Source organism: Sturnira hondurensis, unplaced genomic scaffold, assembly GCF_014824575.4.
Source record: "Sturnira hondurensis isolate 20B ecotype Veracruz unplaced genomic scaffold, ASM1482457v3 Scaffold0021354, whole genome shotgun sequence".
In the NCBI taxonomy this organism is placed as follows: domain Eukaryota; kingdom Metazoa; phylum Chordata; class Mammalia; order Chiroptera; family Phyllostomidae; genus Sturnira; species Sturnira hondurensis.
This window is the reverse complement of record NW_028093985.1, coordinates 5056862-5083139: the sequence shown is the minus strand read 5'-3', so window position 1 is coordinate 5083139 and position 26278 is coordinate 5056862. Positions and strand designations below refer to the sequence as shown.

Genomic DNA, 26278 nt, shown 5'->3' with positions numbered 1-26278 from the left:
TGTTCCAAAACATTGATTTGATTCTCAGCTTCATTCCCTCCATTGTTGGTTCCCTGTAAATTTTCTTTATTTCACTTAGTGCAACCTTCATGTTTGCCTGGGTCTTTTTTATGCTGTTGAAGTACCCAATGAGTACCTTGAACATCCTAATAACACATATTTTGAATTCTCCATTTGATAGATTGCTTATCTTCATTTCATTTCATTTAATTCTTTTTCTGGAGTTTTAATCTGTTCTCTCATTTGGATCATATTTCTCTGTCTCCTCATTTTTGAAGCGTCTCTGTGTTTGTTTCTGTATATTAGGTAGAACTGCTTTGACTTCATGTCTGAGTAGCATGATTTGTTGTAGGAAAGCACACCTATAAGTTGGATGGGGCAGAGCCTTAGGTAATCACCAGATCAGGGCAACCTGTGTCACTGCTCTGTGGCTCTGTGTGGGGCAGAGCTCAGATAGGGGACAAGGGTGCTACCTGGCCTCTAGGGTTTTGTCCAGGAGGAAGCTGCCTCCCAGCACTTGCCCTGATACCGGTCACTTCACTTTCTCCTTGTGTGCCACTGGTGCCCTTCCAGCTGTTGCCTTGATGCCAAATCCCAGAGAGGGTGGGTCTGCATGAGTCCTAAGTTCACTGAAGGCCCTTTAAGAGGATGTAGTTTCTTCTGCTGCCCCAACCCCCACTGGTTTTTACAGCTGGAAGTTGTGGGGACTTTTATTCCTGGCACTGGAACCCTGGGTATCCCTCCCAATGTTTATCTACCACACGTGGGTGTGGGACTGTCTGCTCCACATCTCCATGCTTCTCCGTGTCTCTGTGCCTCCTACCCTTCTCAATGAACGTGGCTTCTTTAATTCCTTGGTTGCCAGACTTCCATGCAGCTTTATCTTCTGATGATTCTGGGTAATATTTGTTTTGTAGTCCAGTTGTAATTTTTGCTGTGGTTGTGGGAGGAGGCAAGCTGTGTTTACCTACACCTCCATCTTGCCAAGTTGTAACTTTTAACAAGTTTCCAGATATTGCTGAAGGTGCTGGTCCACAGACTGTACTTTGAGAACCACTGGTTATAACCTCTCGGTAGTTCAGTTTCCCTAACCGATGGATTTATTTACTTACTTAAACACCTTCTCACTCCTAGGGACGAAAAGAAGGTAGTATCACCATACTAGACTCTGTAACAATCTTTCAAAGGAGCAGTGAAAAATCCCAGCCTCTCTAAGAAGCCTTCTAGAGGTATGTACTGTCCTCTCAGCTATCTTTGTACTTTATCTATAGTAACATTATTATTTACATATGTTTGTAATTATTTATTTTAATAAGATATGAACAGAGTTTTAAAAAATTAAATAATATTAAAATGCTCCAAAACACAACAGACTCCCACCTTTTCCCTGTCACACTCCCCAGAAATAGTTTTAGCTGATTCTTCTGCTTCCTCAGCTCTTTGCCTCTCCATTTCTAAGCAGTAGGTTTATATGGCTTGATTCTTAGTTTCTCACAGGAGTGCCTATTGACTAATGATAGCTGATGATATATTGCTCTTAAGCCATTAATATACTTTGGTTATATATTTAATTTCCCCCCACAATTATTTATTTTTCTTGTAGTTAGTAATAGCCTCACTATTTTTTGTTTCGTTTTTATAAATCCATCACTAACTTTTTTCAGATGCTTTGATAACTCTCTCAAACAACTGATGAGTGGATTTTTTCAAACTTGTAAATGTGTTACATTTGCTTCTTCACATGGGCCCTTCCCTCCTGGAGCCTCCATCCTCCAGCCCCTGGGACCACAGCTCCCTGCCACACACCTGTCCTCCTGGTGCTGTCCTCCCGGTGCTGTCCTCCGGCCTTGCTCTTGTGCTGAGGCCCCTGTTGCTAGAGTCCTCTGACTTCCTTCCTCTTTTTTGTTCTTTCTGGAACTCTCATTCTTCAGATGTGGGATGTTCTGGATTGGTCTTCTGTATCTGTGTTGTTCAGTGTGGACTGTCCAAATTGAGGTGTGCTATAAGACTGAGTGTGGATACAAGATTGTAAACTATTTCTTAATATTTTATGTTCATTACATGTTGAAATACTAGTATGTTGGATTTATTGGGTTAAGTAGACTACATTACTGAAATTAATTTTGCCTGTTTATTCTTACTTTCTAAATGTGGCTACCAGAAAAACTAAAATCGCAAATGTGGCTTATATTATATTCCTATAGGATAGCATTGCTCTAATATGTGTTGTCTCCTCTGTTCTATTTTTTCTTTTTTTTCCAATTTTTTTATTTAATTATTTTTCAAGTACAGTTTTCTGTCTATTACTCCCATCCCATCCCACCCCTGTTTTTAATATCTTTATTTGTTTGATTTTCTGGGATGTTTCACCAATTGCACCTCTCAATCCTTCTACTAATTTTTAAAAAAATTTTCAGCTGTCATCTTTTTATTTCCCAAGAGCATTTTGTTGATCTCTTGGTCTTTCTTTTTTTAATTTAAATATTTTATTTGTTTATTTTTAGAGAGAGGGGAAGGGAAAGAGAAAGACTGGGAGAGAAACATCAATGTGCGGTTGCCTTTTATGTGTCCCTTACTGGGGACCTGGCCCGCAACCCAGGCATGTGCCCTGACTGGGAATCAAACCAATGACCCTTTGCTTCACAAGCCAGTGCTCAGTCCACTGAGCTACACCAGTCAGGGCTTTTTTTTTTTAAATCTTTCTTTTATATAGCATATTTCACTTGCTTTAGGAATGCAATAGTTTCTCATTGGTTTGAAATTGTTCTCTTGGCAACTCTGCTACCTGCACTGTTCCAGTTCCCTAAAACCTTTATTCTCTTTGTTTGGTCTCTATCTTCCATCCGGGAGGCTGTACTCAAGCATCTAATTCTTCTTGGCTATCCATTTCTATTCAAGAGGCACCAAAAAAACTGCCTAGAAAGTCTGTATGTGTTGGCTTATTGGCTGGCAGTCTCTACTGTGGGTTGATAAGGTAGAAAGCTGAACTTTTTTTTAAATCCTCACCCAAGGATTGTTTATTGTTTGAGAGAGAGAGAGAGAAACATTGATGTGAGAGAGATTGGTTTCCTCTGGTACACACCCCAATCGGGGATCCAACTTGCAACCTAGGTATATGTCCTGACTGGGAATTGAACCTACAGCCTTTTGGTGTATGGGACAGTGGTGTATGGGAAAACTGAGCCACCCAGCCAGGACCGAACTTTCTTTGAGAGACATACCCATCACTACCCCCACCACCAAGTATTAATTTGTGGAGGCTTTTTCTCCAATACTTTTTTATTGGTATTTGTCCAGAGAAGAATCCTAAATGTTCACATTTCACTAATTCCACTATTTTTTTAAAGTGCCTATTCATCCCAGGCCTCTCTGATATGTTTCCAAATCCAGTCATCTCAGGTTCAGTTTTCTAGAGAATAAACCTTCTCTGTCTTGATAAAGGAGGGGTTGTGACCCCACTGAGGGTTGGGTTGAGAAAGAGGATGTAGTACATCGCACCCTGAGCTGCTCTCTCGTGCTGTAGGGCAAAGGTCCTCACTTCTCCTCTTGGTGGTGCAATAATGTCCTCTGTTCCAGTAAGTCAGTTACTAGTGTTCTTTCTACTTTTCTATTTAGAAACTGTCTAAATCTTTCATCTACTGTTATCGCCCATCCTGTTCTTGTTGTCCTTGTATGTTAATTCACTTGTATGTTAATTATGTAGCATTTTCTTAAAGGGGTTTTGGTAGAAACAGGAGATCAACACATGTAGTCAATTTTCTCATCTCTGCCTGGAAACCCTGTCTGTACCCTGAGCTCTAGGTACTGACTGCCTTTTACGTTTTCCTCCTGGAGAGGGCAGGACCAAGGTCAGATTTATCTTTTGGTCCACCTCACTCCCTCCTCTTCCTAGTATATGCATGTGATTTTCTTTGTACTAAGTACGCAACAGAGAAAAAAGTCAATCATGTAAATTAGCTATACTTTTGAATCTTATTGGCTCCCTGTGTGCCTAGAGAAAGTCACTTTACCTTTCTGGGTCATAGGAGATCTTAAACTAGAAGAAGGTCTGATCTCTAGATGATTCCTGAAGGCCCCATTCAGTTTTGTTTTTTATTTTATTTCTTTTTTTTATTTTTAGAGAGAGAGGAAAGGAAGGAGAAAGAGAGGGAGAGAAACATCCATGTGTGGTTGCCTTTCACATGGCCTCCACTGGGGACCAGGCCCACAACCCAGGCATATGCCTTGACTGGGAATCAAACCACGACCCTTTGGTTCGAAGCCCACACTCAATCCACTGAGCCAGACCAGCCAGGGCAAGGCCCCATTCAGTTTTAACAATCAAAGAAATCATGCGCCCAGTTTACCAGTTTTCACTGATTGCTACTGCGTATTAAAACATCACTAGCTGTGTAACATTGTAGAGACTTGAGGAGACCTTTTGCAAAGGAAAAAGTTTATATGCCTTTTTTTATCCTCACCAGAGGACATGCTGATTGATTTTTGAGAGTGAGAAAGGGAGGGAGAAAGAGAAGGATAGAAACATTGATGTTTCTCTCAATGAAACAAAGGGAGAAAGAGAGAAACATCAATTGGTTACCTCTTGTAAGTACCCCATCTGGAGATGAAACTGCAACCTTGGCACGTGTTCCGACAGAGAATCCAACCCACGACCTCTCAGTTTGCAGGAAGATACTCCAACCAAGACAGACTGGCCAGGGCAAAGGAAAAACTTAAAATCTGTCAAGAGAGGCAATAATTACTCCCAGTTAAAGGGCTTACAGTCCATGTCAAAATGGTGACCAAGGGCAGTATTGAAGATAGAGGAAGAATAGCAAGGGCAGCACGAACAGCACCTTTCGCCTGTCTTAGCTATGCATGTCTTGACATGTGGTGAGGGAGGATGCACCAAGAAGGTCAACCTGAAAGTTATTTAAATGTACCTGGTATTTTGGTTCTATTTGGGTATGGTGAGGCCAACAGGTCAGGAGACAATTGCCATTGATGAGATAGTTTGCTACTCACAATTCTGAGGAAGGAACATGTCACAGCATGTAGGGCCATATAGGAAAGTACCAGGGTCACTCAGGAGACAGAAGGAATGAGGGGAAAACATGAGTACCAGCCTGTATTGTGGGTTTTGCGGGAAGGATGGGTGAGGCGGGGTAAGCCGCTGCATAGGCTTAGGGTTGAATAATTACAAATACTTCTGAGGGTTCTGGGCTATAGGAGTGGTCCACAGTTGTCCTGTATCTAAGTCTGGGGTAATGAGGGTAGAGGAATATTGCTTCCTAGACTATAAAAGCTAGACTAAGGAGGTAGCTCTGTATCCGTGACTTTGCACTTGAGAGGCATGCCTCCTGGTGAGTTGTGTGCTGTTTCTAAGAACTGGCCAGCCCTGGGAGGAGCAGTCTCTCTAGGCATGGATACCCCAGATACTGTAGCATCAAAAATAAGAAAATATAGTTGGTAAAGAGGTGGTCAAACAAAAGCAGAGGTAGAGTCATGAAGAAGCAGGCAGTGAGGCTGGAGTGTCATGGCTCTCAGTAGAAGGAGGATAAGTAGGCTAGAGCTTATAAAGACCAAGGCCAGGCATACTCCATTTTCAGAAAATGTCCATTGTAGTGTCATCAAGGATGGGGTGTAGGCAACTGAGAGTTTATTAGATTAGCTTCCTTCTATAAACAGGAGTCTGGAGGCTCAGCATAGGGCTGGGGTGGCCACTGAAGAAAGCCACCAAGGGTCCAGGCTCCCACATCACTTCCCTTTGTACCAGCCTTCACCTGTGGCTTTGCCACAGGATAACAAGACAACTGCTCCACCTGCCTGTAGGCATTGAGTCCAAGTCAGGAAGCAAGGGAAAGTGAAACGACAACAAACAACACATTTTAACTGGCATTTCCCCTTTTTATCTGGGACAGAAAAGCTTTCCTGGAAGTTCTACCCAATCAATTTCTATTTACATTTCACTGACCAGGAGTGGGTCACATGGTTTACCCCAAGAAGCAAAGGTATCTGGGGAAGGTAACTGTTTTCTAACAGTTACATTGCTGCCCCAAGCAAAACTGAGGTTCTACTGATAAGCACAAAGTCACATGTGAATGGGTTATATTTAGTGGTGGTTGCCACAGGAGGTGAAAGGAAATATGAGCATGTCTCCTTCAATTAAATGAGACAAACCTCATGAAGTATTGCTATTTAGCACAATGTCTAGCTTATAGTATGTCTCAAAAATAAAGTTTGCTGCTTCTACTACTATTTTTCTTGTTAATAAAATGTAGTACCCCACAGTCTCGATGTTGACAGTCCCATTGATTCAACAAATTACATGCTGCACTTTTACAACATTCAGTCTTTAGGTACCAAGGGTCAAGAGAGGGAATCAAATCTGCTTCCTGCCTTCTAAGAGCTGTCCATCTGTAGATCAGGATGGGATGCATTGAATGTGACAAAAAGCTCCAGCAGTGGCAGCCTTGGAAGTTACGGGAGGTGGAAGGAACCGGAGAGCACGCATACAAGTGATTCCTTATTTCACAGATGAGGGAAGTAAAGGTGACTATTCCACAGTCACCTAGTTCTCTGTGTAGAGAGTCAGGCCCACAGCACAAGCCTCCTGATGTCCAAGCTGATGACCTTCTGATTACCATACCCTGTCTGAAGTGACTTGAAAATGCAAAGATGGATGGAGGGACCAGAATAATAAGCCCTGGCCTTTGGGGGAGGTGGGCAGGCCATCTCACCGAAGCGTGGCCCTTGGCCCGGGGGAAATGGGAGCAGCAGGAGAAGAGCTGAACTCCCAGGACTGTGATGATGTGTGTGTGTGCCAGCTCTGAGTGGCAGATCGGAGAATTCCTCTGGGTCAAGACTTTTATTCACTCTGTGGTTTTTAATTAGCAACCCTGCTTTTTTAAAGGATTGCCTTAAATCAGCAATGCTTCTTGCATATCTTCCCACCCACTGACCCACTATTGGACAGCATGGGTCACTAAAATGTGGAAAAAGAATGGAAATTTGTAATCCTGGTGCATGACCCAAGATTAGATGAAGGAAAGAGCCATAAAATGTCATTCAGAAATATTTTAAGGATATTAAATGCAGTCTGTTCATTACAATGACCACTGTATCTTTTTATTCAAGAATACTTTGTTCTGCTTGGCATGAAGTACAGCTTTGGCTTTTGTGGGATTTGTTGTTGGTATTGTTTTTTTTCAATGATGAAGTTAATGAAAATTGCAAACTGGCTGACTGGCAGAAACAAAATAAAGTCACATCTGGAAACAGCTGCGCTGGCAATTAAATGGCATTTAATGTGACTAATATCAAAAGGGTGGATTTTTCTCCCTCTAGTATTAGAGATGCAAAATTTAGGCTTCTGAGCTGCTATANTCAATTTGTTATTTATAAAGAACCCCGCCCCGCCCCCCCCCCCCCCCCCGCAGTGAGCCATAGAAGGGGATTTGAGTCAGAAAAAAAAAATGAACAAGAGCTGCACAGTTTGAGTTTTGAGACTTGGTATAAATTTTACCATTGTTTTTCCCCTAAGCATTAACTGTTCTGTGTTTCAGTTCAGTGAAATAAAGGCCTCTTGTTTCCCATACCAATCAACCGACCTCCCGCCTCGCAGTCATTAGTGGTAAACTTCAATATGCAAACGAAAGACCACCCAATTAAAAAGTGTAATTAATTTACATAGATCACTCAAAATGGCTAGATTAGATAGCTTATGGAGATAATGCAAAATTCTTTGAGCTGCTTTTATTGGCTTCTTTCCCTGCTGTTCCTCAGGTTCTGAGTATTTTCACGGGGATGAGTTTATCAAAGTGGGAAGGGCTTTGAGGTGATGGTTTTAGCTAATCACTGCTAAACATTTAAAGCTTTGCAACTATTTTTTTTATCAATTACCCAAGTATAAAACAACAACAAAAAAAGTGGCCTTATCTTCCTGCTTGGTGCTGAGTGGCCTAATGTTATTAGTGAATATTTATTAAGTGCCCGTTGAGTGCTAGATGCCACTCAAAACACACAGTTATTTTAGAGCTTGCCATGATTAGCAATGACTCCTCCTCTGGCTGGATGGCACTTTGATTCTTCTGATCACAAGGAGATGGTTGCAGGACCCAAAAGAAAGGCACCAGCCAAAGGGTTTCTCTCTCCCTTTACTCATAATTCCCAATGTCAGGTTATAAGCCATATTCTTTACTCTTCAGTGTAAATGGTATTGGACTCCAGCGGCTGGCCAAGCCCCTGTGTAACCACCAAGTGGCTGTTCCAATGGTGAGGAAGGAGAATTCTGATGTCTTACCTTCCCTGGTGTCCAAAGTGTGACCGTATGGTGACATCCACTCATATAAATGTTTGTCCCTTTACCTGAGTTACAAAAGGAGAAGTTTCTCCCCAGTTTGTATATGGAGGCAATACCTCAGAAGGTCAATCAAACAGGGCTCCTAAACAAAGAAGCTTCAGGCAAGGGATTCATTAGTATAGCCTGTCTCTGAGGGAAGAGCCCAGGGACCCTGGCAGCACCTCGCCAGAGAACAATAGGTAAGTCATCACCCTGTTCTAATTTTATTTACTAGTCCTAAGAAAGAAAAGGATAATGGTACTCCAGATGGTCTGGGGCTAATGCTACAGGGTTTTCCTGAGAGTATTTAATAGTAACAGGAACACTCTTCCCGAAAGCGACCAAAGGAGACCTCTGAAGATGGTTCGCTATTCACTTGACCCGGAGAAACCCACAAAATCATGCAAATCAAGAGGTTCAAATCTTTGTGTTCATTTTAAGAACATTTGTGAAACTGCCCAGGCCATCAAGGGTATGCATATTCGAAAAGCCACCAAGTATCTGAAAGATGTCACTTTAAAGAAGGAGTGTGTCCCATTCTGCCAATACAATGGTGGAGTGGGTAGGTGTGCCCAGGCCAAACAGTGGGGCTGGACACAGGGTCGGTGGCCCAAAAAGAGTGCTGAGTTTTTGCCGCACATGCTGAACTTAAGGGTTTAGATGTGGATTCTCTGGTCATTGAGCACATCCAGGTGAACAAAGCTCCCAAGATGTGGTGCAGAACCTGCAGAGCTCACGGGAGAATCAACCCGTGCATGAGCTCTCCCTGCCACACTGCGATGATCCTCACCGAGAAAGAGCAGATTGTTCCCAACCCAGAGGAGGAGGCTGCACAGAAGAAAAAGATATCCCAGAAGAAGCTGAAGAAGCAAAATTTATGGCCTGGGCGTAAATTCAGCATAAAATAAATACCTAATAAAAGTAAAAACAGAAAAAAAAATAACAGGAACAAATGCCAATTTCCTCCTCGATATATTTGACAAGGTACATCATTGCGACATGACCTGTCTATGAGTCCTTAATATTTTGGAGCTTTCAGTCACTTGACAAGGAGTCCTTCCCTCTCCATGAGATAAAACACGGTATTATTATTTGACTGGAACCTGAATTCTACAGTGTAACTGCTTATGTTGATTAAATTCCAGTGTAGTTACAACAAAATTTTCACCTTTTTGTTCTTGGTAAATATAATCTAAGTTCCACTTTACTTTCCAAATCCCTGGTTTCCCAGTTATTGTGCTTCAGGAAACAGCATCATAACCACACAACTCGGCACTCTGATATAATCTGTTAGAATATTACGAACATTGCTGCGCATAGGGAACTCACACCCACACACACACGAGAAAATCCAGGTGCCCAGGTTGCAACCCAGACCTATTAACTCAGAATCTCTTGGAGGAAAAGTCCATATATCAGGGTTATTACTGTGTGATTGAGCAACAGAAGCTTCTTGTTACTTGCCTGTGAGTTTCGAGGTGGTTTCTCATGATGTGTTATTATGACTGTAGCTCGATGACACACCCACTTACTCCCTGAATACTTGTTGAGCATCTACTATGTCCCCAAAATTTGCCAGGAATACAGTGAAAACAAAAATGGACAAGGTCCTTGCCCTACTGCAATTGCTGATCTTGTGATAAATAAAAACCAAGTGAACACACACCTATGTAATATCAATTCAGGTTTCATTTAGGGCTATAGAGATAAAGAATTCCATGACAATGTAGCGATTAAAAAAAAACAAAGTTGTATTCATACTCATATCTTACTAAGGAGCAATTCCAAATAAATTCAAGACTTCAATTTTTAAAATGAAGAAACTATGGGAGACTCAGAAGCCATAGGAAAAAAATGACTGATAAATTAGACTACATAGTATCATAAATTCAAAAGACAAAGATAAAACTGAAAAAAAAGATATTTGTATCTCATGTACAAAGTGTTATTTCCTAATGTATATGTGAAGATATCAAGCAATCTGACATGAGAAATAGACATTTATTGAAGAGAATACAAGATACATAGGACAATGACATCTCAGTCCCCTCCAAAATAGGCACCTTGGGACCTCACACATTTCTTCTAATTGCCATCTGCTGCCCTGTCATATTTTCCTGAATCTCACTGATGGTCTGAAATCTCTTCCCTTTCAAAGGTGATTTTAGTTTTGGGAAAAGCCAGAAGTCACAGGGCGCCAAATCTAAGCTGTAGGGGGACTGAGTCACCTGGGTGATTTGATGTATTGCCAAAAAACTCTTCATGAGACACGATACATGAGCAGGTGTATTGTCATAATGAAGCTGCCAATCACCAGTTGCCCATGGCTGTGGCCTTCTGAATCATCTGAACAGTTTCCACAGAGAAATGGTAAAGCTTAACACAATATTTGATGCAGATTCATTGGTCCACTCGCTCGGTCATTTCGAATGTGATGACCACACAATACACATGCTCCCTCAATGGCATCTACCACCCCCACTGACTAGTACAGTCAGGTTGTCATTGTTCAACCATGCACATTCCAGTCCACTCTTCTTGGCTGCCAGGTTACATCAATGTCACCCAAGCCATTCTCGTTGTATTAACAATGGTTGAGCTTTTTCCAGACAGATCTCATAGATTTTAGAAAATCAATAATATCCACAACCAAACAGAAAAAAACAAAAAAGGGAAATACTAGTAGTTCTTAAACATAAGGAAAAATACTCTAAATACACAGGTAATAATGGAAGTGCATACTAAAACTACACTGAGACCCAGGAGTTCTGTAACACACAGGGTGTGGGGAAACAAGCATTGTTACAGATTGTATACATTGGCACAACTTCAGTGGATGACAATTTGCCGCAAACACTGTCCCAGTGCTGCCTTCCACTTCTAAGAATTTGGTCTATAGGACAGGAATATTTGCATATGTGTAAAATGATGCAGCATCATTTTTAATGGCAAACGTTTGGAAATAATCTAAATGTTCACCAATAGAGGATGAATTAAGTAAACTATGAGACATCCATGCAAGTGAATACTATGTGGCCACAGAACATACTGAGAATACTCTTTATATACTGATACAAAAAGCTATCTAAATTACGCTGTTAAGTGAAAAACAAGAAGAAAAAACAAGGCATGAGGTAGTAGTGTATGTAAGTGTGCTACTGTTTGATTAAAAAGCGTATCAAAGACAGATGATACACACCCATACATACATACACAGTGAACAAGTATAAAAAGGTTCAAAAAAGATAAGCCTAAAGAGACAGATACATATGAATATTTGTATGCTTAAACTTTAGCAAGGAGCATGCACAAAAAACAGTCATTTTTGTCATCGGTGGGAGAGGAGCTTTGGGACAGAAGCAAAAGGGAGACTCTTCTGCTTTCTGTCTCATTTTAGAATTCTGAACTACATCATTATTTATTCACCAAGTTAAATCTTAAAAATACCAAAAATACAGTACAAATGTACTTATAATTTATTTGTATCATTTAGAGATGCACTCTAAGACATTTAACACACTTAGAATTAAAAAGAATGTCTTTTTGGAAGTAGTCTGTGGCCCCACGGGCAGGATTCCGTGTGTGTCAGGCTGTGTCAGGAAGGGGAAAGAGCTGCAGGAAGCGAGGTGTGCTGTGGGGACACGGGGGAAAGAGCATTGCCAACAGGAAGAAAAGCCAGTGTGAGGGCCCTGAAGGGGACGCCTGGGATCTGGAGCAGCGGGAAGGAGGCCAGTGTGTCTGGAACAAAGTGGGAGGAGGAGAGTGCTTGGAGTTGTGGTCAGAAAGGGCACAGACACCTGGTCACGCGGGCCTCGTGAGTCCAGGGAAGACATCGATTTAGGGCAGAAGTGTGACCTAAGTGGCCTTTCATTCTGACTGCTACTGAAGAGTAGCTGGGAGGCGGCAGGGGCAGAGGTCAGGGAGGAGCAGGTAGGACATTATTTAAGGTGTCAGACGGTGGAGGTTGGACATGTGGCAGTGAGGGTGACGAGATATGTGCATATTTGGAGTTATATTTGAAAGTAGAGCCAAGAACGTTTGCTGTTGCATTGGATGTGGTGGGAATAAAAAGGGATGACTTGAAGATGGCTTCAATTTTTTTGACTTGAGCAACTTGGCAACACTTATTGAGCACCTATTGTGTTCTGAGCACAAAACAGAGATGTCTCTGCCCTTAAGGAGCTCACTTTGTAATGGGAGAGACATACAATAAACAAGCACTTGCTTAATAAACTCAATTATTAGCACTGAGAGAGAGCCACGGTGGCATGAGCAGGGTGCTGGGTTGGAAGGTAAGCACAGGGCAGGTAAGCACTGGGTTGGAAGGGTAGGGACAATCTTGACTAGGAGATGAGATTTAAACTGAGATCTGGAGAGCTTAGGAGAAGCCAGCTATGTGAAGAATGAAAAACATTCTGGGGTAAGGGAACAGCATGTGTAAAGGCCTTGAGTTGTAGTGTGTGTGCGGGGCGGGGGGGAGGTGCGGGTAGGTATTTCTTTCATGAATTTGCATGAGGCCAAGGTGGCTGGTATGTAGAACACCAAAGTGGGGTAGGGAGATTAGCAATGATGCCTATAGGCCAGAGTGAGGAGGAGTTTTGTGTGCATGTACTTGTTTCTGAAAAGCAATGGGGATTAAAGTTTTGTGACTTTTTTTTAATGGTGCATTTCACATTTTTTAAGAGATTTCATTTATTTATTTTCAAAGAGGGGAAGGGAGAGAGAAAAGAGGGAGAGAAACATCAATGTATGGTTGCCTCTTGCATGCCCCACTACTGGGTACCTGGCCCACAACCCAGGCATGTGCCTTAGGCTGGGAATAGAACCAGCAATCCTTTGGTTCACTGGCCGGGACTCAATCCACTGAGCCACACTAGCCAGGGCAGTTTTCTGACTTTTTGACACCTGGCTCAGAATTCTGTAAACAAGGGGGCAGACATAGTGCTCTGCCAAGACGTGGCCTAACAGGTTTAGCGCTGGTTACTCCATTATTCTACCATTACTCTTGTTCTTTCTCTTCTAAAATTAGGTCGCCGGTCTTTTCTTGAAAAGAAAAGTCCTTGGCTCCCCAGGAAGATAGAGAACTTGGAGCTTTGATCCCCAGATCATATAGGACTCATGGGACCCCTTTCACAAGTCAGTCCTCTTTGCACCGTCCCTTCATACAAAGAAGCAAAATGCGGTGACCTTGCATAGGTGATAAGGAACACTGACAATATATTCAAATCAAGAGTGCCCAGCCTGGAGCTGACTAGATGGTAACCTGAAAGTGGTTTGTGTGCCCATGTGCAATTAATAAATATGTGGGGTGGCTGTTCCTCAACCCGTCACAAGCCCTACACCAAATTTCAGAAAGAGAAAAGGGAGAACTTAATGGTGAGTGGATGAGCTTATCAATATTCTCAATTCACTTCTTTATCTACATTGCCCAAGTTGAAAATGGAACCATGAGAATCTCAAAGGGCTGCCTACCAGGCATGCACCTGCCACATGAGGAGCAAGTGGCTCTGCAAAGGTTTGGGGCCCCTGCCTGGCACAGCAAGGGCCTCCTACTGCTCAGACACTTATGGATCTAGGGGCCACCTACGATGGGTCTGGTCAGAGCTTCACTCCCATGTGGACACCCCCAAATCTCCACCCTGGATTAGAACAGAGAGCCAATCCTGTTGTTTCCAGAATCACTATGGTCAGCAGTACAACTTCTTAGCAAGAATATGGGACATTTGTACATGAACGAATGGGAATTAAAAGTGCAAACAGCAAGCATTGCCGAAGCTCCCACTGAAATGGCACTTTCTGTTTCTACTCTGCATAAAGCTCACTAAGTCTCACCTCAACCTCATGAGGGGGGCACTCTGATTACCCCCATTTTGCAGATCATTGTAGGGACTCTCTGCAAGTAGGGATTCTTTTAATAAGAGTTACTATACCTAATCCTTGAAGGGAATTTCCCCCCAATTCTGGAGGTTTCTATGAAATTAGGCAAGTTTATTTAGAAGAGTGGATGTAGACCTGGGGGATGGGGTGGGGTGGGAACTTGAGTCCCAGCCCTAATTCTCCACTAGCCTCTATAGGGCCCTGGCTCCAGTGGGCCTTGGTTTGTCATCTTTAACAAGACTTTTTTTGAAAAGGGAAATGTTAGGCACTAAACCTTAAGGAAATGTCTGATTCTGATGGCATAGGACCCTTCGCAACAGCATCCTCTGTTTTGTCTACATCAAATTTTAGTCCAGTCCCCTGTCCAAACACTGAGTCCCTCGCCAGCAAATGATCATGTGGCAATCCCCACCCTGGGCTCACTTTCCAGAGCTGAAACCTGAGTGCAGAGCTGGAGAGGCAGAGCCCAGGTTGCAAAGGCCACACTGGGCTCCTCAACAACAGGGCCGTCTTCACACCTCACCATCAGGCCACCATGTACTCTAAGTCTGGACTGCCCGACACAAAGCTGACCAGGTCAGCTCCATCCTGAATGGGAGGCATACATTCCAATAGTTACAAACTACTTCATAGTTCAGATTGCTTAACAAGCATAATTTCAATGGGGAAATCTGATTCCCAACTGCTGTTGAACACCTAGGCCATTCACTCTTTCTTCCTTCCATTCATTCAACAAAAACTTTTTTGAACATTGTTTTGTATCAAGCACTGGTTCAGGGCTCTAGGGATACTGAAGTAAGAAGAGAAATTTTCAGTCTTCATAGAGCTGGTATTCTCCTCAGGTAATAAAGAGGTAATAAACAAATATGCCTGTATCACACTTTCATGGCATCATAGGTGCTATGCTGAAAAAATAAAGCAGGGTAAGGGATAAAGGTTAAAAATGATGGACATAGTTGACTCTTCGGGGAACATTTTTTAGGTTTGGGGAAGGACTTAGAGAGGGACTCTCTTTAGAGATAACGTTTTTTTAAAGATTTTCTTTTTTATTTATTTATCTTTAGAGGGGAAGGGAAGGAGAGAAGGAGAGAAATATCAATGTATGGTTGCCTCTGATGAGTCCCCTGCTGGGAACTGGTCTGTAACCCAGGCATGTGCCCTGACTGGGAATCGAACTGCAATCGTGTGGTTCGAAGGCCTGTGCTCAATCCACTGAGCTATACCAGCCAGGGCTAGAGATAACATTTGAGCAGACCTGAATGAAGCGAGAGATCTAACCAGATAGAAGGTCCAGAAGAGTGTGTTTCAAGGAAGAAGAAACAGACAGCAAGGTAAATGGGCCTGAGCTGGAATGAGGATGGCAAATCTGAAGAACAGCAAGAGGTTAGCACTCGAGTGGCCTTGGTAATGGCCTTCCACAAGTTGGAAATTAGAAAGGTAAGCTGCAGGAAAGGAATCTCATGCAGGGTGACTTTAAAGATGACAAAATATGGGGCAAGACAGCCAGGCCTTCCCCTAACATTTGCAGGACCTAGACCTTGAGTACGAATAGAAGACTATATACTATATGTCTAAATGTTTTAAAATTATAAATCAAGCTAGCAAGTTTTTATATAAAATAGGATCTATCTTTTTACCTTGACAAATATATCTTCATAACAACTTGAAAGTTCAAGTTCAAATTTATAGTTTTTGGAGTCCTAGCCCTCAAGCTCTTGACTTGTCCTTTCTTCTCTTCCTACCAACCAGCTGCATCCAGTGTACCTAGGGGCATCCCCCACACACAAGTGGTCGCCCTAGGCCACTTGTCCAAACTTCACAACACCCATCACCAACAACTGCCCCTCAGGCTTATGGGTGTGCATACTGCAGATAGACGAATGTGGGAAGAGGCCCATACAAGCCCTGGAAGCAGAGGCAGGACTGTTAGACCAAGACTTCTGGAGCACCAAGTGGTCTAGAAGGGTGGGGAGTGGGCTCTGGGTGGGCTGAGGCCAGAGAAGGTCCAAATGGGACCATCTGAAGGTCCAAGGCAGAGGACAGACACCTGCTTGTCCAAGTGTAAGGGGTGCAAGGTAGGTAGCTCCTGAATAATAAATATTAAAACAAGCATCCTTCACACAAAGACAAGCTTGGAACCAGGGAGTGAGGGCTGTGTTCAAGGTGCCAGAGAAGTTGCACTAAACCACTGGGACAAGAGCCAGAAAGTCAATGGGTATCCTGGACTTTGTAACCTAAGAAGTTTATACATTTCTCATATTTTCTGTGTTGATTTCTTCCTTGTTCTCTTGACATCTATCATAAACTCTTTAAAAGCTCTTAGCTAAGGGAACCCAGGGAGAGGTTTTGATCTTTGCTTGATCCAGAATATTTGAGGGGGTAGCACCACCTATGGCATAGTAGGAACTCAAGGGAGAGGACTCAAAAAAGGTGAGACTGTGGTTCAGAGGCATCTCCCACTCCCTCCTCCTCCACACACACTCCTGAAAATTCTCTTTCCAATGCTAACCTTGGAAGTTCTGAGTAAGAAAAGGAAGCCTTTAGTACAACAAGACTCCTAGAGGCTCCTAGTGTCTGTTCTTCCTTCTGGCTCTCAGTAACAAAACCCCCTCCGTTACTACCTGGAACATGACAGTCCAGTATAAGGACACTGTTTTCCACCCTTCCTTGTCAGTAGGCGTGATCATCTGGCCGGGTTCTAGCCAATGGAACTGAGTAGGAGTGATGGGTACGACTTCTGGTTTGTTCATTTAGAGAAAGAAGGAAACCCTCCTCTTCTTGCTTCTCCCTGCTGGGTAGAATAGAATGGTGGTGAGCCATCCTAACAAATGGGCAGCGGGGACACTGTAGCAGGCAGAATAAGATGGAGGGGCTGGGTTCCTGATGCCATGGACCTACCGTAACCGTCCTGGCTTCCTTACATCTTACATGACACAAACTTCTATCTTGTCAAAATCACCATTTGCTGCTGCTGTTGTTTGTGTTTTTATGGCCCCTGAATCCTCCTCCTAGTAAATAGAGAACTTTTACCACCTCTTGGAGGTAGTTTAATTTTCCTGTATAAGAGACTTCCTTTTGTTTGCCTTGAAGATTGTGGATTGTCTCCTCATCTGTTTTACTGTCTTGTAACCTTACTGAATTATATAGATTTTGATCACATCACACCTCAGTGCCTGCCTTTCTAGGTTGAAATCCTTTGAGGTTTAGTCTGACCTTATAGAGAATGCCTCTGCATTTCCTAAAATTCAACAACTTCAATTTTATTATCTGTTCTCAGTTAAATGGTGCCAGGGGCTGTTGTCTTTGGGCTGGGAACCTGGCCCACAACCTACAAATGTTGATTGAGTTGAATTAACTTGAAATGAATTTCAAAAAGCATTTTCTCTTTAAAGAGCCAGCATGAACTAAGTTGAAGTTTTCAGACTTCATAGCCCAGGCTTCCACGTGCTATCCCAAGTAGGCAACGTGAAGCCATGCAAGGAATTTGGACCTGGAGAGTATTTCTTTACAGGAACATCTTCCTCTTCTGCCCCCAACTCACCTCGGTTTCCTGGCCAAGTCCTGTGTGCCCTTCACATCTCAGCTTAGACATCATTTCCCAGACCCCTAGACTAGGTTAGTTTTCTCTGGGTTGCTATTTTTAGCCTCTGGCATTTGCTTTTCATTATACAATCATGTTTATATTTACTTCTCTGCTGTCTATATTTTTTCGTCAACTCTGAAAGAACGACTATACCCATTGTATCCACAGGTTCCAGCCTAGTGCTTGGCTCACAGTCGCTGCTCAATAACAATCTGATAAATGAATGAATGAATGAATGAATGAACAGTCAATGCATGTATAGATGAACAATGAATGCTGTCATCCTTGACTCTTGTCTCTCGTACCCCACATCTAGAAACAAATCCCAGGCTCTTCCTAAGAAATACTTCTAGATTCTGACCACTCATTACTCCCTCACTGCTCTCACTCTGGTCCAAGCAACCATCGTCTCTCCCTTGAATTACTGTGTGACACTTCTAAATGGCCATTCTGCTTCCAACGCTTTTCCCTCCTCCCCTCACAACAGATGAAGCTTTCCATATAGATGCAGGGGAAGTGTGAGGATGAGGCCTGGGCCACAAGTGAGGGCTGTGTTAAAGACAGCAGTGATGCCCCTCCCAGAACAGGAAAGCCGTGGAGCCTCTTTCCTGTTTTTTTAACTAGTTCAGGTAAAGACTGCAATCCTCAGTCTCCTTAGAGACTTAAGTCTCCACTGAGCTAGGTATGGCCATGTGACAAAATTTTAGTCAGTGCATTTAAGAAGTGATAGATGCATTTTTGAGCCATGTCCTTAAAAGAAAAGAGTAAGCCTCCTCTTCATCTCCCTTTCCAGATGCCTAAAATACAGAGGCAATGGCAGGCGCTGGGGCAGCCGTTGCAGACCACAGGGTGGAAGCTGAATATTGAGGAAGACAGATCAACAGCAAAGAAGGCTGGAATCTTGACCTTGTGGAGCTGCTGCATCAGCCTTAGAATGTGAAGAAGAAATTAAATTCCATCTTTTCTAAGTTACTCTGTTTGGGAACTGTGTTACAGCAGCCAAATACAGGGTAGGGGAAAAGTAGGTTTACAGTTTTGTTCATATGGAAAATAATACAATAATGACAAATAATGCAAGAATAAATTCTGTGTTTCATGTACTCACAACTGTGCATTCTAACTAATAAATACTCCCTTCCAAATATAGCTGATTTATGGGAGTGAAAAAAAAAGATTATGCCAGAAAAACTATGTATATGGGAAAGTCAATATCCCTCCTAATGGGTGGCTTGGGGGCCTCTCAAAAATTAAGAAAGACAGAGAGACTACATCCTGTTTTGAAGCAGCCAGGAAAAAACTATCTTCTGCCTCGAAAAGACTCTGCTTCCATATGTTGCCATCTTGAGAAAGCATCAGAGGGCAGGGGAGAAGGCAGCTCTGCCGCGTGATTTCGGGCTCCACTGCGTGAAATGCCTTTGGGAAGTGAATAGAGAATTAGCTTAAGCTCTGGATTGGGGGGCTTTAGTGGGCTTAAGACAGACTTTAATCACTCTTCACTCCCAGTGGTGCCAGTGCGTGAATTTTAATCACATTCACTTGCACCTCCGTCCAGGGCAAGGTCTGCCATATGCCTATGTATGACACGCCATTGTGAGAGGCTGCCCCTCTCCCTCGACCCACCCCCACCCCAGCCAGAGGGCCAAGCTGCCCAGGGCCTGTGTCTGGGGCAAGAGCTGCCCACGGAAAAAAGTAGGTGTCTTGACAACTCTTTGAAACACAGACATTTTAATGTAGGTTTGGCTTAATCTTAACATATATTTGGGTCGGTAAACATATGTTAAGGCAAACAAAAGGCAAACATATATTTGCCTTAATCTTAACATATATTTGAAAAATATGAATTTGTTATAAATTTGTTAGACTGCATACATCTTTTAACCATCTTTTAAGCTTTCTTTGAACTTTAAGGTTGGACAGTTTATTTTCTGATTCTTGAAAAGAATCAGCTGAATCTAAAAAAACCAGCTGTCTTTTAGATTCAGATTCATTGGTAGAGAACACTTCTGGAGATTTGCATTATTTCTTCTCTGAAAGTCTTAATCACAAATATTAAAGTCTTGCCTAAATACCACTCTTTCATAAACTAAGGCTTGTGGTGGTCCTGAACCCCCAAAGTTGTTTGCAAATATGTGCATTTTAATGGAAGGAGGTCCATATCTTTCATCAGATTCTCTAAGGCATCTGTGTCTCTCCGAGATAAATTTTTCTTTTAAATGCAAGAGTTTCCACCAGAGCTGTACGGCTGATTAGAAAGTCTGGATGGTAGTGATTTAACCTCAAATTCTCCTCTCTTAAGTCTCACACTACCACCAGAAAGATATGGAAAAATCATTTATCTAGGCGACATGCCCCTCCTTGCTGTCCTCTTCTAAAATGAGAACAGCGCCCTGACCAGTCCCGCTCAGTTGGTTAGCAAATCTTGGGCTGCACCCCATCCCTGTCTGAGCTGGGGGTGTGGAAGAGGCAACCATGTTTCTCTCTCACATTAATATTTCTCTTCCTCCCTTCCCCTATTTCTAAAGATAAATAAATGAAATCTTTAAAAGAATGGCAACGTCCTATAAACTGTATTAATATTAACTCCTAACCTCCAGGAAAGCTGATTTTTCAAATTACTTTCTTCATAAAGCTGGTGTGGCTCGGTTGGTGGGAGCAGCATACTGAAAGGTCACTGGCTCCACTCAGGTCAGGGCACACCCCTAGGCTGCAGATCTGGTTCTACTTGGGATGCCTGCAGGACACAAGCAATCAACGTTTCTCTCACATCCATGTTCCTCTCTCTCTGGAAAAATATATATATATATACCCACAAAAAAATTTAAATTACTTTCTTCCTCAGTATCTCATATTCCTTGCTGGGAAAAGATTCTGAAGGTGGGAGAATCAGCACACTGAATAAACTGAGCTACTTTCCAGATTTACCCCTGCCTCCCACTGGCTGCAAAAGCCTGATGGCCAACGGTCCCCCATGGCACAAAGTTCAAGGCAGGATATGGTTGACTCTAAGTTCCACTAGGCCAAGGATCTGTCCCTCTGTTAACCACTCCCTCCCTGGTGTCCAACACAGCACACAGTGCACAGTAGATGCTCAGTAAGTATTGGTTGGATGAGAAAGGGAAATATTTGCGTCAGCTGTCCTATTCGTCACACTGTGTGGATAATGCGTTTCCTGGTCCAACTAAGAAAGGTTCCAAATGATGAACTGCATCGAGAAGAGGGTTAATGTAGTTAGAAATAAATTAGGTATCCCCACATCTGGACGTTAGAAACCTTGATATCAGAAGGAATTCACAGGCTATCCTAAACCTAATAACCCAGAAAGGCCTGCGCTACCCATTAAAAAAAAATCTTTGGAATAATTTACCCAAGATTCTTTTTGTGGGAGACCGTTAAACAGTTTTTGCCTTTTGGGTACTTCCATGAAGTTTGCAAATAATGTGGAGAGAATGAGGACCCTCGAGGCCCTCCACGGCAGGACTCGAAGCCGGTGTGAAGACACAGCGTTTTCCACCCGCGAACGCCTCTCGAGGTGATGTCCCTGCCCATGAACACCTGTTTGTAGCGACACTCTCTTTCCCAGGCCAACTCTCAGCCACCCGTGGGGGCTTCCACCTGCGCCCTGAGGTTCCCTGGACAGCCCCTCAGCGCCCGCCGGGGTCAGGGGCTGTTGGCTCCGACCGGCTCCTCCAGAGACCGATGTCCTAAAAGTTGTACAAACTCAGCTCCGGACGCCGAGCAGTCGGGGCGCGGCCGCAGGGCTGTGGAGCAGCCCACCGCCCACTCGGAGCTCGGCTGCCTAGGTCCGCTCTGCCGGGCCGGGTGGCGAGGCCGGCCCGAGGGAAGAGGCCCGGCGGCTGGCGCTGCGCCCCCTGGGGGCCCTGGCGGACAGGCCGGGGTGCCCCTCCAGGACCGCGGGACGGCCCAACTGCGGGACGGCTTGGCGCGGCCCCTTCAGGCGGGCGGGCCGGGCCTGCGAAGGAGTCGGGCTATTTTGTAACTGCACCATCCACCCAAGCCTCATTACCACCTCTTAATGAGACCCCTTTACTCCGTGACGTGCAACCGCTCCATCTCATTAAGGAAATCGCTCTTCAATGCTGATTATTTTATTTGCAGCCATAATTATATTTCTTTCGGCTAAATCACGGTTTAATCGAGCCCACATGGAGGGCAGCAGCACTAATTACGGCGGGGGATGCAGCGGTGGCGGGCGCGGGCGCCGGCCGGCGCGGGGGGGGGGGGGGGGNGGGGGGGGGGGGGCTGCGGTAGGGGGTGCCCGGGCGGCGGGCGCGGCCGGGGGTTCCGCGGGCGGGGAGGGGCGCGCGCGGGTGGCGGGGGCCCGGGCTCAAACACAACAACTTATTACTTCTAATTCCCCAACTGTCACCAAATCACCTGCACGAAACAAGAATCTAATTTGTTAAGCTGGCATGTCTGCAGATGGAAGATCGATCTTCTCTGTAGATTTCTCTAATTGAGTGAATATAGACGCCCGGAATTAGCTGCACTCGGGCTGCAGGGAGGGGCAAAGCAAGGGTGGGGGAAGAAGTGAGGTGGGGGAGGGAGGGAGAAGAAAGAAGAGAGGAAGGGGGATCGAGTTAAGGAGAGAAAGAAAGGGGAAGAAAAAGCGAAAGAGAGCAGAGGAAAGGACAGAGGCAGAGAGAGGGAGGACAGAAGGAGAATAAGAGGAAAGAGGGGGAAAATGGAAAGGCAGAAAAGAGAAGAAGAAGAAGGGAAAGGGAGAAGAGAGAGTAAGGAGAAGAGAAAAAAGAGTGAAAGCAAAGAGCAAAAAGGAAGCAAAACAAAGAGCAAGGGCAGGGCGATTAAGAAAGGAGGGAAAGAGTGGGGAAGAGGAAATTCTGGTCAGGAAGGCTCGCTGCCTTTATAACCCCAGCGCGCCCCAGGTGTAAAGCAGCCGGAGAAACCCTGCCCCAGAGTCCGTCCTAAACTGGGACCAACTGCTCAAGAAAAGAAAAGGCTGGAGCGAGGAGCCGGGCGGAGAGCGAGGGGGGGGAGGAGGTGGGCGCCGTCGGCTCCAAGAAATGGCTTACAGAATTACATTAGTTTTTCTTGTGATTTTATTAAAAGTCACTCCTCATCTCCAGATTGCGTGAAAATATCTACTTTCCACTCAGATACACCACATTAACTTGTTGGAGACGAATTTGTTTGTTTGTCTGTTTTATTTATTTGCTAGATAAGATTGATGCAGGCTTATTAGCGCTATATCTAGTTATAGAAAGAGATAAGGATGAGATGTTTTTCTTTTTATTCCAATTACTAGCCTTGTCACCTAACTGAATAACTGATATATGATTATTTATCCTGAGTAAATAGAAATCAGAAAAGCAGCGAACTTAACACATACAAACAAAATCTCCATGTCACTTATTATATTCCGTGTGGCTAATTGGGGCCATTAAAATCGCAGGGCTAGAGGCAAAGAGTAGATGTGCAGTCGGGGAGTGGGTGGGGGCGGGTACCGACCTGTCATTGTTTTGCGTCGAGCTCTCTGCGTTGAGGGCCGCGGAGGCTAGTTGTTAGAAAGCAAAGACTAAAAAATAAGCAAGCCCCAGCGCCCACGAAGAGCCATGTAAGTGGACTACATGGTTGTAGTTTCCAAACTCGGATGTATGGGAAACTGTTTATTGCAGAAAAAAAAAGTGTGTGTTGAGCTCCTGTGCATCGACACAGGCTTCCCGGAAGGATAGGAAATTACATTGTTTGGGGGCAAGTTTTGTACGCCACCGCCGCCCGGGCACATCCCCGCGGTCTGGGTGAGCAGGCAATGGATACACACGGCTCACACAAGCGTGCACGCCAGGTACACACGTCACTCACACGCAGTCCCCGCTCCCTGCGCTTTAAAAAAATGCCTCGAGAGTGGGCCCTTAGCTTTAGCTGCCAGGTTGGGGAGCTGGGGTCCTGTAGGCGCGCGAGGGGTTGATGCGGCCACACGCTCCCGCGGCGACATCAACGGGACAGCCCTGGCTGAGAGCAGCCCGCAGTCCCTGCGCTCCCGGTCCAGGGAGGCCTGGAGAGGATGCAGGTTTTAGCTGAGCGCAGTCTTTTGGCTGGAGATGAAAGGCGCTCACTTAGCCCCAGAGAACCACCGCGGGAAAGCGAGCGGAAGGGGGCTTTCTCTGTGGCTGGGCGGGGGCACTCAGCCCAAAGCCTCTTTGACTATAGTCTCTTTTGCTGGGAACCTCGAAAGATTTTTTTTTTTTATGCGGAGTAGTGTGGAAGCGCCTGTCACCCTTGCCTTGGAGACTTACTTAGCTGCACTCAAAGATCTCCTTCCTTCCACTCATCTCACCCCCAAATCGACTTCCTCAAATGAACCGTACATTAAACGGTCTCAAACTTTAAAGTGGACCACTGACACTCGTCTGGTACAGGGGTAAGGCGGTGAGAGTGGGGAGTGAGAGAGCGTCGGTTCTGGCACCTGAGGCAAGAGATGGGCAAAAGTAGTCACCATTGTTTCAAAAGCAGTAAACTTGAGAGCTTCCCGTTTTTTCCCCTTCTAGTATTTGCCCCCCCCCCCCCATTCTTTCGGAGGTTCTAAAGTAGGCCTAAGGAACAAGATCTGGTTTACCATTGCGTTTGGGTTATTGCATATCTGGGAAAGTAAACAGGAGTGTTCAAGTCACCTGATTTGTTTTCTGTAAGCAAATAATACCCAAAAGCATGGCTGTAATTTACCTCGAATTAAAATTGATTCTTTTCATCAGGCAAGAAAATAGGAAAATGTGAGATCGTTAATTATTGAGGGAGGCGCTGCTCATTAGAGGGAACAATGTTACAATTCAGCACTTAATAGCGGGAATGTGAATAATAACGCGCCATATTTCAGCCCACTGTCTGCAAAGATAAGAGAGCAGTTTACAAACAACCCAGGCAGCCCAAAGTTACATTTAATAAACACCCAAGGTCTCTGTGAGTGGAAAAAGCAATTAGGGTGCTGGGCACAGTATCCAATTCTTCAAGAACAGCGGGTGTATATTTTTATTCTATCTGTCTTTCTCACTGTACATAGGATTCACAATAAATGCATAAATAAAATTGGGAGGTATCAGAAGTACCAACCTAATCAGTATATATCTGTCATTAAGACACTTGCTGGCCAGATCTCCCCTCTCACCCACCTACTCAACCAGTCACACCATATTTCTAAGTCTTGCTCTGGACCAGGATGGCAAAGCAGGAGAAAAGACACCGATTTTGTAGTTGCCCATTCTTGTATCCATCAAGTGTTTTGAATATATATACCTAAATATATATTTACATATATTTAAAGCTATATCTCCGAGAAAGCCGACTTCTCTCAAAACTACACAGTTATTTTGGCTGGGTCTGGGCACAGGGCAGAGAGAGTGGCAGCGAGATCCTTGGCCTTTAAATGCTCTTTGTGCTTCGTTAAAAGGGAGAAGGGGAGAAAAGAAGAAAGAAAAAAATGATTTCCCTGTGCATCGCCCCTTGGTAGGCTCTTGTACAAAATTCAATCTCTATTTTTTATGAGAAGTAAACTGTCTAAATAAATTTTATTAGGGGCAACCAATATATTTTCTGGTAGTTCCCTTTGTTCCACTTCTACGTGTGTGTAACAATCTAAAACCTATTTATTGAGGAAAAATCACTGGATCCGTCATAGAAAATCCTTTTACTTTGCTTTGAAGTGATTTCTGAAGACATTATTGTCATTCTGAAGATTCGGGGGTCATTGCGCTAAAATCTCGCCTTGTTAGGGACTTCAGTTCCCATGATCATGTGGGAAATGCCTTACATTATCAACAGCAATGGGCCTGACCGGCACTTTCCCGGCTGCCCCGGGAACGTGGGGAGATGACGGGGAATAAAACTCTGGTAAATACATCTCAGGCCCTGCCCAGGTGGATTCAGACGTTGTCCAAAAGGAGCTCCGAAGGGGAAGAAGGTCGACGCAGAGGCGAGCATCTTCCGTCCAGACTATTGTCATTTTCCTTGCTACGCCTGCTGCCAGAATGCTCCGGACTCCCGGCTGCAGCTGGTGCCCTCCCCACCTTGACGCCCCCGCACCACCATCCGTACCCCCTCCCACTCTAAGATTTCCTTCTTTTTCCCTCCTTTCCTTTATTTAACCCCCCACCCCATGCTTATGCTCCGAAGTCTTGGAAGAAATGATTTAGTTTGTTTATACTGCTATAAAAATCAAGACCAATAGAAAAGTCATAAAATGAAGCGGGCTATCAATCACGCCGCAACATTGTTATTCAGCGGTTACTAACAGAGATGGATAATCCTTTGATTTCGTCCCATTGTTATTACTCTGATGTGTCTTCGCATTAACTATTACACATTTATTTATCGACCTGAAAAACACAACCAAACGGGATATACGAGCGGTGCCTGTGGGAGGAGGATGCGGCTGTGGAATGAGGACACGAACGCCTGTGTGCGTGATGGTGCGGACTGGGAGCCTTCTCTTCCCTGGTCTCGGCGTCTCCTCCCTCCCTCCAGAC

General features: G+C 44.2%; 1 pseudogene; it reads left to right on the top strand.

Annotated features, from left to right (window-relative positions):
- The first annotated feature begins 8646 nt into the window (after window positions 1-8646).
- On the top strand, window positions 8647-9246 carry LOC118977269 (60S ribosomal protein L17-like; annotated as a pseudogene).
- Window positions 9247-26278: the final 17032 nt, after the last annotated feature.